This window comes from Sus scrofa, chromosome 6 (genome assembly GCF_054392235.1).
Source record: "Sus scrofa isolate SSC_HxYL_T2T_F1_AM1 chromosome 6, Sscrofa_HxYL_maternal_Yorkshire_Landrace_v2.0, whole genome shotgun sequence".
In the NCBI taxonomy this organism is placed as follows: Eukaryota; Metazoa; Chordata; class Mammalia; order Artiodactyla; family Suidae; genus Sus; species Sus scrofa.
This window is the reverse complement of record NC_139388.1, coordinates 155,647,930-155,667,231: the sequence shown is the minus strand read 5'-3', so window position 1 is coordinate 155,667,231 and position 19,302 is coordinate 155,647,930. Positions and strand designations below refer to the sequence as shown.

Here is a 19,302-nt window from a genome sequence, read left to right as displayed (position 1 = left end):
TTCAATGTAACACTATTTGGTGTGTGTGTGCGTGCACGCTTTTTAGGGCCGCACTTGCGGCATATGGAGATTCCCAGACTAGGGGTCCAGTCTGAGCTACAGCTGCTGGCCTATATGCCACAGCCACAGCAATATCAGTTCTGAGCCGGTCTTGTGTCTTTGACCTACACCACAGCTCACAGCAATGCTGGATCCTTAAACCACTGAGCAAGGCCAGGGATCGAACCCACAACCTCATGGTTCCTAGTTGGATTCATTTCTGCTGTGCCATAATGGGAATTCTACAAGAGTATTTGTTGTAATGAGATTTGGTGGGTTCCATCATTAAATAAATGTTATTCATATTTATAAAAGTATACAGATCAACTCATTCCTTGGCTTCTCCATTGCACCCCTGCCCACTTCTCCCATGGTCAATATTTCATTAGGAAACACTGTAATACTCTACCATTACTAAAGGTTCTAGACGCCGTCATTTACTACACCTTCAACATGGAGAAACCATCAAGGTGTCCACTTCTCCAGGTGACCTTTCCCAAACTTGTATGTGTGCCCCAAAGCTAGTTGGGAATATGCTCAGTTTTGGTGCAGTAGAAGGTTCGTGGATGTATAGTCGGAAGATCAGGGCTCCTCATGACCTGGCTCCACCACTTCTCTGTAGGACATTAAATGATGCCCTGGGTCTCCCTGAACCGAGCTCTCCTCTTCTGTGAAGGGAGATCTTGAAGTCCTGCTTCACAGACATGATATGAGAATCACATGAGACCTGAGAATCACATGTGAAATTCCTAATATATATAACCAAGCACATAGTAGGTGCTTAATAAATTGATGTCAAAGGTAGATTCTGAAATACAGATCTAGAGCTGCTAAGTTGGAAATTTTCTTTAAAGAAAAAAAAAAAAAGGTACCAGCTATGGCTTGTATCCCCACGTCTTTGTTTTCACATCTTCAATATGGGAAAAACATATGCCATATAAGTGATAAAATTAAATGAGGTAATAGTAAATAGCAATACTAAGTGATGCATAAATATAATATGTTATTATATGTCTATAAGAAGGGGGTTAGCTAGAGAGCAGTTGTCAAAACTTCCACTAACTGGTCCTTCTATCCTAATCAGACACTCACACCTCTTTGACTCTCTCTATCCTCTTCAAAGGCCCTAATCTTCAACAAACAGAAAGAAGCTAGACAAAGTCTTATAAGTTAGATTTCCTAGGTTAAAAGACAGTTTTTCCATATTAGAAATCGATGAAATCTCCCTCTAGAAGGCACCTGCAGTTTCTCATCTACATTATCTCGTTTAATTCTAGAAAAGACCCTGTCAGGCAGGCACCACTATACCTCTTTTAAGGGATGAAGAAACCAAGGATTGGAAAGATCAAGCAACTTGTCCACGGCCACACAGCCACTCTTCTCAGCGAAACAAGCTGCATTTTCTAAGACCAGCCTAGAAGAGGGACTTCTTTGGTCCATGAATCCTCCAACTCCTGTATTTACTACCTCAATTCCTCATTCCCTAAAAGCTCATTCTCAGTGCCCTCAGAACTCTTGCTGCTGCCAGTAGATCCGTAACTCTGGAGCTCAGAACTCAGACTCAGGAGCCGAGAGATGGCCCTGGAGAAAACAGGGTCCTGCTTCCCCTGGGTGGCTTTCCTTGACGGGCTGTCTCCCTTTCTCCCTCCTGCTATCCGAAACTTGCCTGTAGGTGGCGCCCTGATTCGCGGGGAACTTGGAGGGCGAGGACGCGGGTCACCAGCTGCCTCCCCTCAAGGCCAGTTTAAATAGTCCCTTGGCTGCAGCTCAGCACAGGAACCCTGGTAATGTGGTTGTGCCCTTCCCCCGCCCGGTCTCTCTTCCTCTCCCCACTGCCCCTCCCCTCCCCTCTCCCCCACCCCCACCCCCACCCCCCCCCGTGGCTGGCGCGGTGCAGGAGCTGTCTGCCTGTGCTTCCTCAGAGGTTGGGCTCGGGAGCGGATCTCCAAGCGCTCTAGGCCGAGCTTGGCGCTTCTGGGCGGTGCTTGGACCCCTGAGCCTCGGCCTGCCGACGGCCTCCCCCCACACCCCGCCCCACTCCTTCCCTGCACCCCCTGGTGCTGCAGCTGTAGCGCGGGTGGAGGGATGGAGGGGAGTGTGACCCTTGAATGCTGCGCGGGGCGGAGCAGCTTTAAAAACTTCTGAAAGGCCACGTTCAAAGCCTCCAAGGACCGAACTTGGGCCGGAAGGCGGTTTTCTTGGAGGGGCTTGCAAGGGGGCGGAGGGGGTGCACCTGCAGGGCCGGGAGCGCGCAGCCTGGGAAGAGGGTCCGGGTACCCGCGAGCCCTGAAGCCCCGGCCCCGCACTCGCCACCTAGCCTCGGCCTCCTCCGCCCCAAACCCTAGCCCCCTCGGGGGAGCGCGCAGCCCCTCCCCGGCCTTCGGCTTTCATCCTCCCCGCCGGGCGGCAGCGAGGCGGGATGGGAGCCTCCTAGGGCTGCGCATTCACCGCGGGGTCTTCCTTCCCTCCGGCCCCTCCCCAGGAACCCGAGTTTTCGCAGCAAAGTTGAATTACCGGATTTTAATTCCAATCCGCCCGAGTGGGAGATGGCTGAGGAAGGAGAATGTTTCGCGACAGAGGAAATATTCCCAATTTACCTCTTACCCCCATAAAAAGCCCTGGGGAGGGTGAGAAGGAAGGGAAAGCGGGAGGGGCCCGCGCTGGAGGAGAGGGGGCGAGAGTGGCACAGTGGCGGATAGGACGGTGGCACGGGCGGCGTCTGGAGTCGCCGCCGTCGTCGCTGTGCTCTCGGGTTGTGCCATCTGGGGTTAGATGGGGAGGGGCCGCCGCGAGCCAGGCCCGCTCTTCTTCGTCCTGGGAGCGGATGCCGTCTCTCGCGGGGCCGAAAGCGAAGGACCAAAGGGGTTTTCATTAGTACCGAATTATGAGGATCATCAGGCTCCAAAGTCCTTCCTATGGAGGCTCTTGAATGAATTAGGTAAATGATTTGCTCCACTGGTAGTTTCGGAAGAAGACACTTTTCTCAGAACTTCTGAAATGGAGCGCTTTACCCTGGGACCAAATGCCGGCAGGGCTCCTTTCAGGACGGTTTCCACTCCTTCGGTCTCGCTGGGTGCGAATCACTGAGTCGGTTAGTGGGGACACGTGGGGAGAGGTAGATGTGAACTCGAACAAAGCGGTGTGACTCAGTTAAGGAAGAAAATGAGCTACTGAAAATAGAGGAGTTTAAAAATAAACTACATAAAGTTGATTATTTTGCTTGAAGTCCGTTTCCTTGATCTGAGAAAGTAAAATAAGTGAGAGTTGGGTTTTACTTTTTTTTCCAATTAGTTGTTTATTACATTTTCTCAAAGGCCTTGAAAGAATCATTATAGTAAGTTTTTAAGGACAAATGGTTGCTGGCATTACAGACAGAAAAGATGTGGCTCCAGGAGAGTTTAGTTGCAACATTAACTCTCAAATTTAGCATCAACTTTATGGATCTTTTTAAAAATAGGGACATGTTTTTATTAACTCATAACTACAGGAGGTAGGGAACACCAAGAAGGAAAGAGACCAAAGGAGAAAGAGAGCAATGGAAACTAAAAGAGGCGAGATTAACTGTAACAGTCTGGCCTTCAATGACTCCCAAGCCGACATCCTAGAGCACTGCACATTTCTGGTAGTTTTTACTGAGGATATTGGTGGGCCTGGTCTCTCCATGCTTCCCAAGAAAGAACAGGCTTAAGCAAAATGTGTCCCCTTTTGTGAAGATCTAGCTCTTGCTTAATGAAGTTGCCCTAATGGAAAAAGGGGTTCTCCTGCTCTTTCTGGCCTGAGCCGATTTCTCTTCCTTAAAATTGGCAGATGTGCTCAGCCTGCCCAGCGCTAGAGTCAGAGAAACAGATGATCCGTCTGTCCGCAGTGGCCTGAGTACCTTGCCCTGGCGTTTTAGCAGACAAGAACTGGCATGTTGAAACTGTCCATCTGATCTTAGCAAAGCCAAGAGATTGGGTTTCCTACAGACTTGCCCACTTTGGGCCCTGGCACTCTGTGTACAGGATGAAAGGAACATTTTTATCCCTTAAGACTAAAATGTAACCTTTAAAATGGTTGAAAGCATGGTCAAGGGCTCAAAGGCAAGGTTGTGTTCTACCCAGAACAAGTGCAACTTATCAGGGTAAAGAGCAAGAAACTTTGCAAAAGTGGGGATCACCATTAATGTGCTACAAAATAGTTTGGTAACCACAAGAGGACCAGAAATACTTGAGGGTGTGTGTTTTGTTTGTGAAAGGGGGCAGTTGAGACTTGTTGTGTTGTTTGAATGATTTGAGGTGTACAGAAAGCAGTCCTTATTCTCATGAAGCTGGAAAGCTGTACTTTCTGAGCAAAATACTCTTGGTGATTTCCCCTTCAGAGTTTTGAGTGTCTAGGACCTGAGTAAGTTCTCTTGACCTGAGACATTGCACAGCTCGCAATCTTTGCAACTCTTCTCTTGAGTTCTTTAGACAAAACACATAAACCTTGGTTGCAAAAGAATTTCAGTGGTGTCTTCTCCCAGGAAGAAACTCCTAGGAGAGTTTCTGGAGCGCTGTGTTAAAGTCCATTTCTTAGCGGTGGGGCTGGCAGGGACGAGGGGTGGGGTGTCAGACAACAAACTGGCACAAACACACACCTTCGTCTGTGATGGCACCCACATTCCCACCCTGGGTGCACGCATGGTCAGCTGAAGAACAACAGCTTATCCACCTGAAGTGTGTGAGGAGCAAGGCTTGATGCAGGGTCCAAACATATGCCCACAAAACACAAAAGGGGGGCTTAACTCTGCGGTTGGGAAGGGCTACCCTGAGAAGTCCAGCACTTCCAGCAAACCGTGAAAAAGAGCCCCAGAGGTCTGCAACCTGTCAGCTCCAGGGTCAGTCAGGACATCCCACCAGTCCCACTGTAGCAGTGCTGTGGTTCAACAGTTGGAAACTGCGGTTTGTAATTGGGGCTGGGTCCTGCCTCTCCCCCTTCCTCTTCAGAGGCCCCTCTCTGTAAGCTGGTTTGCTTTTCCATGCATCACTGGCAGACCACTTTTAGGAAATCTTGCTTCTGCAAAGAAATGTTTTAAGCATGGAAATATATTGTAGTCTTATTACCCCCCCCCCAAGTGTCTGAAGGGGCTCTATTTTCCTGGAAGATTCAGGAACCCGACTATCTGAGCAAAGGCTGGCCCAAGGAAGGCTTGGATTGACTTCACAATCCACTCACGTGAAGGCAGCATGTTTTGTTTTTTGGCTTTGTGGTTTGATTTGGTTTTTAACGCCTAGAAGATTTTACTTTCACACAAAACTCCCTCAGAAAGAAGAAGAAAAAAAAAAAGCATCGAGCTTTTTCAATGTCTAGTAATGTCTTACAAGACACCCTGGAAGTCCGCCTGAGAAGAGGGTGCTGAATTGATGGAACCACTAATTTATATGGAGAACTAGGCCGACTGGGCCAAGTTCCCAGGGGCACGAAGACACAGAGGGGAGCAGATAAAAGTCTCCCGCAGGTCGCCACAGGAAGAGGGGTGGGCAGAGCTGAGAGCCCCTTCTCAAGTTCAGTAGTACCGTGCGGCTGATCTTCCAGGACAGCTTGCCAGGGAGCCCCGCAGGTTTCAGCTTCCACCTTTAAAGCAAGGGTTGTTTCTGCGGGGTCGCCCCTTCATTCCCCTCGGGTCGTGCCAGGCCAGTGGCGAAGACCGGCTCGGCGGCTGGGTCAGCTCCGGGGCCAGAGGGCGGCGCCCGGTCCCGCGCGCGCCGCAGCCCGGGTCTGCAGCCTCGCGGTCGTGACCTTGTTGCGCAGTTCTTGCGCCTCCCGCTTGCTGGATCCGTCCACCTGCCGTCGCCCGAAGCCTTCTCAGGGCCTGGAGTGGGGGATCCGGGACCTGTCGTAGACGGAGGGTAGAGCCGAATTTATGTACATGCTCTCAAATTGCCCCAGTACCTCTGCAGCTGGGAAAGTCCGCTGGCTACTGCGCACCATGATCGGTGAAGTCTTCTAGCGGACTCCTCGGACGTCTCCGAAAGCTCTGCGAGGCCAAGCGCCCACCGCTTCTGGGTGCCAAGTTGCTGCGGGGCCGGAGAGGGGAGGGAGGGGGGAAGGAAAGAAACTCACCAGCGTTCCCACCTTGGGCTCCAGAAATTTGTAAAAGTATACAGGTACCTTGGGTTTCCTTTCAGCATCTTCGAGCGCCTCTTTTAGAAGGGGTGTGCGCTTGTGATGGGTGATGGAGAGGGTGGCAATCCCCACAAGAGGAAAAGAAGAAGGCAAGCAGGTGGTGTGAAAGGCTATGCACCCTCTTCTATTGACTTATTTGTTTAGGAGATTGTGTTAATCAGATTGACAAAGTGGAGTCGAGAGCTCACGCTAGTGCTTGGAACGCTGAACTTTTTTTCCTGCGCTTTCAGCAAGACATTGGCTGATGGAGAACTTAACCCCGAGCCTGCAAGTCCCCCACCCCGCCCTCAACTAAGGGTTGGATGTCACCCCTGGCACCCCAGGTCTGCCAGTCCTATTTGGAGCAGTCTCTTCACTGACTCCTGGTAGAATAGTTAGTGCACCTGGGGCTTCAGGTGCCACAGGAGAAAAGAAGGGGGACCTAAGTTTCCAACAAGTAGTGACCTAAGCCTGCCAGCGCCCACCTTGTTCTGGAAACACCTAATCTCTACTTCCTCTATAAAGCTTTACTGCAGCTTGCCTTCAATCCCAAATTGCAAACACAAGCAGGATTGCTCCCTTGAGCATTCCGTGCCTGTGACCCTGCCTAAAGCCTGGTTCAAGTCTGCAGTCTGGGGGTCGTTAAGAGAGGAGAGAAAGTCAGGATGTCACTTTTCCTCTTTAAACTGATAATGACACAAAGGGAGCATGCCAGAGATTTGTGATCATTTTGACTCCATAATTCAATGACAGAGACTAGGCCTGAGGTAACAAATTGTGTAGGAAAGAAAGTATCACAACAGGAACAGGCAGGAACTAACTGATGCCTTGGAAATTTCTCTCCAAAGAAAACCTTGGCTTCCTCCCACCCGAATAGTTAACACACACATAAAAAGTATGTACTCAACATATAGAGCCAGTATTACACATGTGCATTGATCCGATCAAGTGGAGAATTCTCCAATTTCATAACTATTGAATGTATGTATGGGAATGGAGTTTTGGTAGAGGATGTTCTGGCCTATTCTTAATAATAATAAAGACTGCTGGAGCTCCTTGCTTTAAGCCGACATCATAAAAGCCAGATAAAATAAAGTGCTCAGAGGCGTTAGTCGAAATCCAGGAGCAGTTCAAAGATCCCTCTATTATATGTGACATTGCTCTCCCCGTGTTTTCACTGGAGTAATAATAACCTCTAACATTTATTGAGCTGTTTGTTACATGTGCCATGCTCTGCTCCAAGCACTTTAATATGATAACTCATTTGTTCTGACAACAGCCCTGCGAATGAGTTGCAATTGTAATCTTCCTTATATAAATGTGGGAAACTGAGGCAGAACTAAATTAAATAGTTTTTCTATAGTTACTCAGCTAGTGCATATCAAAACCAGCTAGTAGTTTGGTTCTGGCACCCATACTCCTGACCATTTACTGCACAGTTAAGAGAAGTGTCAAACAGTGGTCTCTGACTATAACCCTGCTTGGAAATGTTTTCTGAAAAAGTAGACAAGGAGTAATGAATCCCATTAATTTGGTCAATCTTAACAGTGAGTCTGGCACAGGAGAACTCTTACCCACTTAAAAAACCTCATATTCTCTGAATTATCTAAGTAATTTAATGCATTTCACAAACATTTTAAACAATACTGAAAATCGTTTCAATCCCAAAATCCTTTTGGCTGGTCCTTGAAAATAGTCTCTACCCACCCCCAATATAATTACAAGATTACATTATCATTCTCAAGGAGTAATTATCATATGCTATATATACTTCAGAGCTGGGACAATAGCAGCATTTAATATAGACACAATCTTTATTGTTAAGGACTCCAGCATACCGGACTCATCACTTTCATTACCATCAGTTTAAACAGATGCCACCTGAAGAATGTGACCTCTTTTTCTCTCTACATTAAAATCTCTTCCCCAAGCCCCATCGTCATTCCCTCCTAGATAGAGTCATGGTGTGTGTGTGAAAGACAGACAGACAGACAGACTGAAAGAAAGAGAGAGAAAATCATTGACCCTCTGCAATTTTATGGATGAGAAAAGAAAGCCATAGAATGAAACCTGCCCAAGATTACAGATGAGCCTGGGACCCAGGACTCCACTCTCAGCTCAGCCCTCCCAACCCAAATTCACCCTTAGAGTTCATAAACGTATTTAGACTGAGAGTACACTTAAAAAAAAAAAATAGTTTAAACAACCCTTTTTTTGACCCAAGATATATAAAGAAGGGGCTGTCTTACGCCTTTCTTCCTTTCAGATGTGTTCCTGGAATGTCTTCACCAGATGTTTACCCAAGAAATTACAGTCCCAGAGTCTTCAACATGTGCGTGCGTTTTCAAAGCAGCATTTTAGATCTGAACCTAATTAATGATTTTCTTTTCTTTCTTTTATTAAAAAAAAGGGGGGGGGGTGGATTAGTTTTGCCTGCAAGTGATCCGAGTCTTTACCGAGTCTGCGTTAACGTCACTCACTTTCACTCTGGGACGTGCTAGTCTCACAGTCTAGTTTTGTTCAGACTTTATTCTGCTCCAAGCTGCATTACAAGCCACTTGTCCACGCTGCAAAAGGTGGGGTTAGCGTTTGGGGTGACGAGCTCTTTTGCTCTTTTTTTCCCTTTCCTATACGTGAAGCAATCTGGAATCATTCCACTTGGCCCTGCGCGCAGCGTGCACACACACACACGCACACACGTGTACCATGCATGTGTGGGCGCCTATAGAACTGTGTAGACGCGCGTTTGTGATTTAAAGTGACAGGACCAAGAGCCAGACTGAAGCAGTGAATTATTTTACGTGATAAATCAGCCCGATCGTCTGCGCACTGTACTGGCATTATTCACCGGAGTGCTCGGCGGTTACTGCGGACGTGCACTGCGGCAAAAACGTCCTCGGAGCCGCTAATTTTGTGGCCACTGCGGCGGCGGCGGCGGCGGAGGCGGAGTGGGGGCGCGAGCACGGATTGATTTTTCAAGATCACGTCTCCTTCAGTGCGGTCACCAAATCGAATCCAGTTGACTCCAGAAGCCTCATTGGAAGCATGTGGATTGGGTTTTGTACCTGAGATTGTTAAAATACTTTTTTTTTTTTTTTTTTTTTTTCCTTTTGAGAGAGGAGCTGAGCTGTTGGTGCAGGGAGATATACCTTTTCTGGTTTATTTTCCTTTTACGTTAAACAAAAAGGAAAAGAAAGAAAATGGCTACCACCTCTTCCTGAGCACTGAGGAGGCCAGACCTTTGCGAACCGGGAGACGGTGCTTGAAACCCTTTTTCTTCCCTGTATCTCTCCCGCACCCCTCACCCCCAACCTTCTACTGTCAGCTCTGCTACAGCCCAAGGAGAAAAATGGTCATAGGCACTTGTGTCGGTCATTTGCCCTCAGTCTTGCTCTTTTCTTAGGACAAGTAGTTACCAGTTTTTCCCCTTCTTTTTACAAACTGGTCCTTTTCATCTGGTTTCCAAATCCTTTTGCTAAAAATGGGTCCGGGACATTTGATTTGTCTTTTTAAACACCCAGCGTTGCAGCGGTGAACAGCAGCAGGCGTGGGGTGGGGGCATTCTCCTTACTGGAGATGACCTGGGGCAGACACAACCCAGTGGGTGCACACACCTCTGGCGGGGGAAGGGGTAGGCTGATTAACAAATTAGTTACCAAATGTGTATTGATGCCTGCGAGTTTTTAAAAAGCACATCCAGAATTTCACTTTCACGTGTGCCTGATTGTATTGCTCTTCTCTCTAGCCGAGCATATGGATCTTACTAATCATTGACATTTAAAATGTGGTATTCCAAAGACTTGGGAGACAGCTTTGGATTCTCACTTTGTTTGCATGATAAAACCTGAGTGTCTTTCAAGAGGGTAGGAAACCTTTCGCATTGGTGAATCTGGCATTGACATATTTATCCCAGACTTTTACTTCTCCCCAAGCTGCCTACCAAGCTATGGTGGTATTTGCCAAATTGGGAAGATAATTGCAGTATCGATGTGTGAGTAATGACACAGTGTTGCATAATAATAATTTAAGCAACTGTGTTTTTGTTTACGGTGATGTAACTTTCCCAGAGTTTGTTTGTAGCTTTAAAGGGTTTAAGTGCGAGCAGATTGCTCTTGAGCAGCTGCCCTGAAGAAAGTGAGCTTGATTCAGCTCTCCGGTTTAGGGATCTGCAGTCCCCATCTTTATCTGCAGTCCCAACCTGGAGGTCCCAGGAGCTGAGTGGAAGGAGCTGATGACTTGGCTTTACCTGATAAAGCCTGCCTGAATTGTTCATGACATGGAAGAATACTCCTGTTCAAGGCAAATTAAAAAGCCAGAGGCAGCAGTACTGTGAAAAGCCAGCTCAGTTAAATGGGCAGCATATAACATAGCTGAAATACAGCTCTTTAATGAGTGTGTCTCAAGTGGTAAAAATGAGTGCAAATGAATTCAAAACCAACCACCCCATTTGCTCCAACATTTCAAACATACTGAGACTGTCATGTGTTCAGGCTGCTGTTTCATAGCCCATGATGTGTAGACAGTGTACATTTTCCATGTTATAATGACTTGGAGATAGACAAGTATTTTAATTCGGTCGTTAGAGTAGAGACAAGTGAAAATCAGTTATACATCTAGGTCCACAGCAAGGCGGCCTACAAACTCATAGGAAACCCACACTTTTCCAGGCACCAATATGTCCACTGTCCTTTTTCTTAAAGACCCAGATTCCAGGGCCGCAGACTTGGGCATGAATCTGATTTATAACTATAAAAGTGACACACCAAGATCTATTAATTTACACTCAGACATAAGAAAAGTAACAAATGAAGAAGTCTTTGTTGGCCGTAAGGCATGCCTGTAAACTTGGGAAACGCTTCCCTATAGTTGATCTGAATTAATACTTTTTTGTGATATCAATGAGTTGCCATTATAGAGATCATATTCAGGCAGGTGATTTAGCTTTTTAAAATGTTTGTGGTATCAAAGTTGTGTGTTTCGTTTTTTAAAGGGGAAAACCCACAAACTGAGCTTTCTTATTATAGGAAGAGTTTAGTAAAATTCTTAATATGTTGCTGCTTTAGAACTAAAGCGAACAGGCATTTCATTTGATGATATTAATAAATATGTGAACACCATAAACATTAATTATGGTGTTTTCTTAGTTAACTGGTCATGTTTTTATTTTCAAAGGAACAAAGTCTGGGAGTGAAAAACTTTAGCTTTTCTTATATTGGGATTGTGGGATTGCTCTACCACTGAAGTGTTTTTCAACTTTCAATTTAGGATTGTTGTGTCAAACTGTCATATCCCCAGTTGTGAAAACAGAAAATTTCTGTTTGTTTGTTTGGCTTCAAAGTTAATTCAATCATTTTATCTAAAGTCCATGGAAGCCTATTACTATTGTACCTAGCGTAGTCATTAAGACAAATAGTAATGTTATATAATACATTTTTTAGAAAAAATAAAGCAATTTTTGAGACAACTTTGAATTGAGACAACTCTCGTGATCAAGTAACATCATCAAAACAACACAGGCACTGGTAAAATTATGTTTTGGAGTTATTATTTACATTTAAATCTACAAAACAAAAAGAACTAGAAAGATGAGTTTTATAAGACTTTCCAATCAACATTTAGCTTGGGAATTAACAGGTATCTGTATCACTGTTATTAGCCACTGAGAAAACCTCTCTTGATCATGCTAACCCCCCCTCCCTAGAAAATTCAAATAGTGGTTTTTTTTTTTATTTTTTTTTTATTTTCCCACTGTACAGCAAGGGGGTCAGGTTATCCTTACATGTATACATTGCAATTACAGTTTTTTCCCCCACCCTTTCTTCTGTTGCAACATGAGTATCTAGACATAGTTCTCAAATAGTGTTTTAAATAGCACCTGACATTGACATTGCAGAGTCTTTCAGTTATCAGTAATATAAAATCGAGGTGTATTCTCAAATTTTGACTTTGAGAAACTAAATTGAACATGAATCACTGTATTTTTTAACATATTTTGAAGCAAGTATCACCCATATTATCTGTTTAGGCTTTACTCAAATATTACACTGCCCACATAAGGACATAAGATTTATTGCAATCTGATGTTCAAATACAGATTTTCAAAAGTTAGTCCTCCTAACACAAGGCATTGGATTCAGAGGAAGAGCAGTGAGGTAGGATGTGCCTATTTATTTGGTACAATGTCATGTGTCATATGTTTGCACCGATCTGGAGAAGGTATTCTGCCCTGGTGTTCTGGCAAATAAGGTAACCTAGGCTGGCCTAGAGTCACGTGCCTCTTTGTAAGAGCGGATCACCATGTACTTGTCGAGTATCCCCGAAGATAATGTAGGGCCAGGCTACAGCAGCAGCCAGTAAATGTTTTCCAGACTTAAATTTATTTGATAGTTCAATTTTTTCTTAATTTTTGACAGTGAATATAAATTTTGGAAGTGAATAGGGCTAGTAGAAATACTTTGGCAGAAAACCAGTTGGGAAAATTTTGTTTCTATCTTCTATCTCATGACAAATTAAAATACATTTGATTTATTGTCAACTTTATAGCTCTTGGGAGGACCAGCAAACTAATAGAATAATGTTAAAACCAGAAACACTTACCATTCTCTGGCTTCTTTCTGAAAGAAGCAATTCTTTTTTCAATATACCAAAAACTTACCACATACCATACAAACTTCAATTTTTCGGCTCTCAGCCTGGCCCTGCTTACAACAAGCTGGCCATTTCAAGAACCCTCACCCGGCTAAAGCACTCTTTCTAATTGGTTCTCCTTGCTCTCATTTTGGTTTTCTTTCCTTTGTAAACACAAAGTAAAAACTATGCCAAACTGCCAAACTTTATTGAAGGCAAATGCCATTCTTTCCAGCATTATTTTACTAAACAAGGTATGAGCGATTGAATGACTCTTAATATCTGCAGTAAACCAAGGCACTAATCTTGCATACTAAAACTTAGAGTATTTTTCCAAACAACTCATTTCTACACTTGCGTGCTCTAAGATAGAAACCAACTTCTCTTCTTCACACATTACAAATAATGGCCTTCAGGGACCACTCATTGTTTCCGTAGGTACACAGTTTGCTTGTGCAGCCCAACTCATAATGTTCATAGTAAAGAAGATAAGAAGAATATAAAACAGGAAAATAGCATCACTGTATTTTTATCATTTTATAGTACTACATTATTTATATAAAGAATATTGTATAAAGCCAGAACTAGACTATTTGCATCCCAATTAAGGAAAAACTCTGCTTGCTTAAATATGAGTTTTCTCATAATATATAAGGTATTTTATTTTATACCTTATTTACTGGCCATTGTGAATAGGTATTATATTAATATGAGATATTTAATTTTTTAACATTGCAGATAAAGTGATAATAATCTCCTATCAGAACTTCTTTTAAAATTGCTTAATGTCATAGTCTTAAAGTGTTAATTGGCAAACTAATGGCATGAAGACATTAATACATTCCTAACTAGGGTGAGTAGTTCAGCGAAAATGGTAGCCAAATATTTTTCAGTGCAAAGAGAAATATAGTACAGTATGATTTACCAAGATGAAATGAAGTAAGTTTGACCTAAATGTCTTTTGGTTCCAGGTTAGGCTCTGGGACATCTTGACTAATTTTCCCACTTGCAAAACAAAAGGAAAAAAAAAGAGACAATGGAGCAGAGAAAGAACAGATCATTTGTTTTGAATCCCTGCAATCTGTTCTCCACATTGTTCTCAAAGTGATTTTTCTAAACAAAAATTGATCTTGTTACCACCTTCTTTAAGCCTTTCAATGGCCCCTGTTTTTTTTTTTAATTTATTTTTTTTTTTAGGGATCGAATCCGAGCTGCAGCTGTGACCCGTGCCACAGCTGCGGCAGTGCTGGATCAATGGCTCCCCATTAACCACAGGATAAAGTGTAAAATTTTAAAAGTTGGCCACTAGCCCCAGAATGTTCTGATCCATATTCGGCCTCTTCTTGGTACCAGCTCTTTCACTAGCTTGCAGTCCATTTTATTTCTTCTTTCACCGTTCCCCTATCCTTCCTCCCCCCCAGTCCCATTCCCCCTGGTCAACTCTTATTTATATTTGAGGGGAAAAAAAAAATCCCTGGTCTCACATTCAAAAAGCATTTCAGGAGTTCCCATTGTGGCTCAGCGGTCAGTGAACCCAACTAGTATCCACGAGGATGCAGGTTTGATCCCTGGCCTCAAAAAAAAAAACCCCAAAACCAAAAAACATTTCAACAATGAATGAATGAACAAATGGTTGACTTCACAGACCAAAGAAAATATGCTGGAGTTCCCGCTGTGCCACAGTGGGTCAGTGATCTGGCTTGTCTCTGTGGAAGTTTTGGTTTCAAACCAGCCCAGCACAGTGGATTGAGGATTCAGAATTGCTGCAGCTGTGCTATAGGTCACAGCTCTGGCTTGGATTTGATCCCTGGCCCAGGAATTTCCATATGCTGTGGGTGTGGCCAGAAAAGAAGAAGAACAAAAGAAAAAAAGAAAATGTGCAGAATTAGAGACCTTTAGAATTTCAAAGGACCTTGGCTATCAACTAGTTCAAAGATATCATTTTTCAGATGAGCAAACTGAGAGTAGTCCTGAAAATTCAAGTGATTTTAAAGATCACACAGTTAATAGAACTGAGACTAGAATCTTAAGATTCCTGATGCTCATGAAAGCAATTCTGAAAATGAAGTCATTAAAGAATTTGTCCAATTTTTTTCCTCCAAAAATAAATTAAAACTTCTATTTCCTCATCAAAAAATCAAAAATAAAATTACTATATGATTCAGCAATTCTACTTCCAAATATATACCCAAGAGCTTGGAAAACAGATATTTATACTTCATGTTCATAGCAGCATTATTCACAACAGCTGAAAGGTAGAAGCAACCCAAGTTTTCATCACTGGATGAGTGGATAAACAAAATGTGGTATATACATTCAGTGGAATATTATTCCCCACGAAATAGGAAGGGAAATCTGGCACATGAGACAATATATTTGAAGTTAAAAGACATTATGCTGTGTGAAATAAGCCAGTCACAAAAGGACAAATACTGAATGACTCTTCTTATATAAGGTACTAGAGTAGAGTAGTCAGGTTCTTAGAAAGTAAAAGGGTGGCTGCTAGGGGTTGGAGGGAGAAGAGAATGGAAAGTCATCCTGTAATAGATACAGAGTTTCAGTTTGGGATGATGAAAAAGTCCTAGAGATGGACAGTGAAAATGGTTGCACAACAAGGTGAATATAGTTAATGCCACTGAACTGTACATTTTTTTAAGTGGTTAAAATGGTAAATGTTATGCACATTTTGCCACAATTTTTTTTTTAATTACCATTTCCCTAAGTGATCTAGTGATACAGTGTACGATTGTGCCCTATTTCCTTCCCTGACCCACACAGGCTTTTTTTTTTCCCCATAATATTTTTGGTTGACAGGTAATCCTGTGGTTGAATCTTAGCCTATTAACTGGGCTCTGAGGCAAGCCACCCACTTTTACTGCTTGTGCATCCAACACAATAACAACCCCAATTGTATAAATTCTTTTGCTAGAGTTCCCTTTGCTGATCCTATTGTGAGTCACCTTGTGAAAGAGAGGTCAAGGGAGGCTGAAGCTAAAGGATAAAGGTTGGAAAAGAGAGTCTGAACTCAGTGTCCATGCCAATGGGGTTTTCCAGTTCCTGTTTCCTTCCACTCCACACTAGTTTTTAGGGAGTAGGTTGTGGTCTTAGCAATATTAGAGTGAGTGTGAAAAATCCCAGGGTCAGATGGGTCAATCTTAACTGGTTCTCTCTTTTTTGCTGATGTTCTGAGCCAATACACGTTGGTGTCTAGCCAGGGGCATTCTAATTTAGCGGTATCCGAAGCTCCAGCACCACTAATCCCGGGCACTCAAGCTATAGTTGAGGAGTGCCTAAATTAGTCACCTTCGAAGATGCCATCCTTCCCACTTCCTCTCCCTTATGCTGGCTGGAATCTCATCCAGAGATTGAGTACCTGGTTCCACGTAGCCTAGCAGAGCTTGTCCTCCTTGAGACAACCCTGGTCTGTGTGTCTGTGTGGCAGCGGTGGTTGTGGTAGTGGTGAGAGGTTATGTATGAAAATTTTTATGTCTGTGTTGCTTTTGAACAACCCTTCTTAAATTTTATAATCCTATGAAAGTAGTATTTTTCACATGTTTTTACCTTTCTTTTTTAAGTTGATTACAAGTAAACCCAAAGTCAAAATTGCAAGCCAGCCCCAGAAAAATTACATAGGATCTTATTGCATGTATTTTGGATACTAACCTTGGCCTTGATTTTCCCTTATTTCTATCTTAATACTCTCTCTCTCATAGGTATATGATAAAATATATGTATATATAAGACATATATTGGACTATATGACATATATTTGACTAGCGTGTGTGTATGTGTAATAGAGATGAATAGACACAGATACACACACATACAAAACCTCTATTCCAAAATATTCTGAGTAGAGGCAGGATAAATACAAGCAATATCCATGTTCTTTATTCTGTGCTGTATGGTAAATAACTGTTTGTAATATAGGCCTTCTTTTTTTTTAAATTTTTTTAAAACCTGAACATTTATTTATTGTGTGTGTTTATTGAAAGCCTTGAGATGAACTGGATGCCTCAACAGCTGCCCTCTTGGGTTTAGGTGTTGTCCCCTCATGGAATCCTTGCCTGAATCTGCCACATACAACTTTTAGGTGCCTCCTTTGACCCGTCCCAGTGGTATTCCATCTTTTAGCTTTTACACTTGTTATACTTCCTCTATTGCTTGGCAGGGTAGCCACGTTTGCCACAGGTCGACTTCTGAAGATGGTAGTAGGCGTTAGAGCCACAGTGGTGGCACAATGTGTGTGGCCTATTCTGATGCCTTCTAAGCAATGACATTCCCTTCGCCACTGTCACTGAGACCAAAGAGCAATATGGGCCTTCTCAGAACAGAAACCTAAATTAAAAAAAAAAAAATGTTACTGGGAATTCCCGTTGTGGCTCAGTGGTATCAAACCCAACCAGTATTCATGAGAATGTGAGTTTGATCCCTGGCCTCACCCAATGGGTCAGGGATCTGTTGTTGCTATGAGCTGTGGTGTAGTTCACAGATTTGGCTCGGATCTGTTGTTGCTGTGGCTGTGGTATAGGCCAGCAGCTGTAGTTCTGATTTGGCCCCTAGCCTGGGAACCTCCATATGCCACAGGTGCAGCTCTAAAAAGACAAAAATTTAAAAAAAATTGTTTTAATTTTATTGAAATATAGTTGATTTACAATGTTAAATTCTGTTGTACAGTAAGTATAGTGATTCAGTGATACACATATGTATTCTTTTTCATAATATTTTTCATTATGGTTTATTATAGGATTTTGATTATAGTCCCCTGTGCTATGTAGTAGGACCTTATCCTTACATGACCATTTACATCTGCTAATCCAAACTCCCAATCCATCCCTCCCTCTAAATTTTTGTACAGTTTCAGATTCATGATCTCATTGAATCCTCACAAAACTTCAAGAAGTAAGTGGGGCTGATGTTTACATCTTACAGAGAAGGAAGCCAGAGGAAGAGGCTGAATGACCACAAAGAGCAGAGACTAGAAAACCAGATTGGCTCAGGGCTCTTCACACCAAGCTGCAGTTCTCTCCTACCCTCCTTTATGTTTCCCAAAAATTATCCTAAAATTGTCTGAACACATTTTGGTAAATCTTTCAGGTACCAGCCTGGATTTTATAGTTGTCCCTTCGATTTAGATAATTAACCGTTTTCTTTCTCCTATCAGATCCACTAATAGCTTTTCTTCCCTTTCCCAGGCCTCTATTCAACTTTGATACCAGAGATAGTTATTCACTCCTTTCCCATTCCTGCAAAATATCCTTTGCATGATGTAATGAAACTGGCACTGAACTGGGGATTAATTCTTTACCAGCTGTGTGGCCAGGATCTAGCTACTTCATTCTGCTAGTTTCAGTTTTAGCATCTGTAAAATGTGGTGCTTGGAGACTTCTGAGCTCCCTTTCTGCTCTCCCTCTGTGCGTCGGGAACTCAACCTCTGCCACCTTCACTTTAGTCATGATACAGATGTCCTCTCTCTGGTCAACCTAGTAGCTCAGTTGTGTGACATCATCTTTGGTCTTGAGGAATTTCTGCAGTTTATTGTGTGTGCCCAAGATTAAAAGGATGAGTCTGGAGGTGGGGAAATGAAGAGCTGTTATTCAATGGGTGTTAAAGTTCGGCTAGGATAGATGAATGCTCTAGAGATCTGCTGTATCATATAGTGCCAACAGTTAACAATACAAGTATTGCACCCTTTGAAGACTTGTGTTTTTTTTTGTTTTGTTTTGTTTCGTTTCATTTGTTTTTGGTCTTTTAAGGCCACAGCTGTGGCATGTGGAGGTTCCCAGGCTAGAGGTCCAATCAGAACTGTGGCCACCAGCCTACCCCAGAGCCACAGCAATACTGGATCCCAGCCGCATCTTCAACCTACACCACAGCTCACAGCAACGCTGGATTCTTAACCCACTGAGCGAGGCCAGGGATCAAATCTGCATCCTCATGGATGCTTGTCAAGTTCGCTAACTGCTGAGCCATGATGGGAACTCCTGAAGACTTGTTAAGAAGATAAACCCCAAGTTAAATGCTCTTACCACAAATAAAGAGGGGGGGGGAGAGGCACAAGGAAACTCTGGGAGGTACTGGATATGTCTATTACCTTGCTTGTGGTGATGGCACCATGGGTGTTTGTATCCATCCAAGCTCATCCAATTACATATATCAAACACATACATTTCTTTCTATGTCAGTTATACCTCAATAAAGCTGTTTTTTAAAAAAGGATGGGTCCACGTGTTTGCCTTTTATTATGATTAGAGCCCACTGACTGTTATAATAATACTTTAAAAAAATTGGAGCCTGAACTGTTTCCCAAGGCAGAGATCATAGTTAGAGCTTTGGGAAGGAATGCTAAAAGAATTGCACTTAATTCAACCACTCACTTAATGAATGACCACGAGTAACCCCTACAGTTTCCTGAGCCTTAGTTTCCTCATTTGTGTGGTGAGGATGACAATGGCTGACCTATCCAGAAGGAAGGATAAAGGTGAGAAATGTGTGGAGGGCCTGGGACAAGCA

At 43.4% G+C, this 19,302-nt stretch overlaps 1 protein-coding gene and 1 long non-coding RNA gene across 9 annotated transcripts in view; one reads left to right on the top strand and one right to left on the bottom strand.

The window, feature by feature from the left end:
- Nucleotides 1-19,302, top strand: part of NFIA (nuclear factor I A) — a 598,742-nt gene that overhangs the window by 173,826 nt on the left and 405,614 nt on the right. The gene's annotated exons all lie outside the window — the stretch shown is intronic.
- On the bottom strand, nucleotides 2,545-8,533 carry LOC106507659 (uncharacterized). Of its 3 annotated transcripts, XR_014808138.1 has the most exons (3): nucleotides 8,412-8,533; nucleotides 5,986-6,074; nucleotides 3,315-5,890 (listed from the first exon to the last, which is right to left on the bottom strand). It is a non-coding gene; the product is annotated as an uncharacterized LOC106507659 (long non-coding RNA). The 3 variants fall into 3 exon arrangements; XR_002345466.2 differs by lacking the exons at nucleotides 3,315-5,890; nucleotides 5,986-6,074 and adding an exon at nucleotides 2,545-3,279; XR_014808137.1 differs by lacking the exon at nucleotides 5,986-6,074.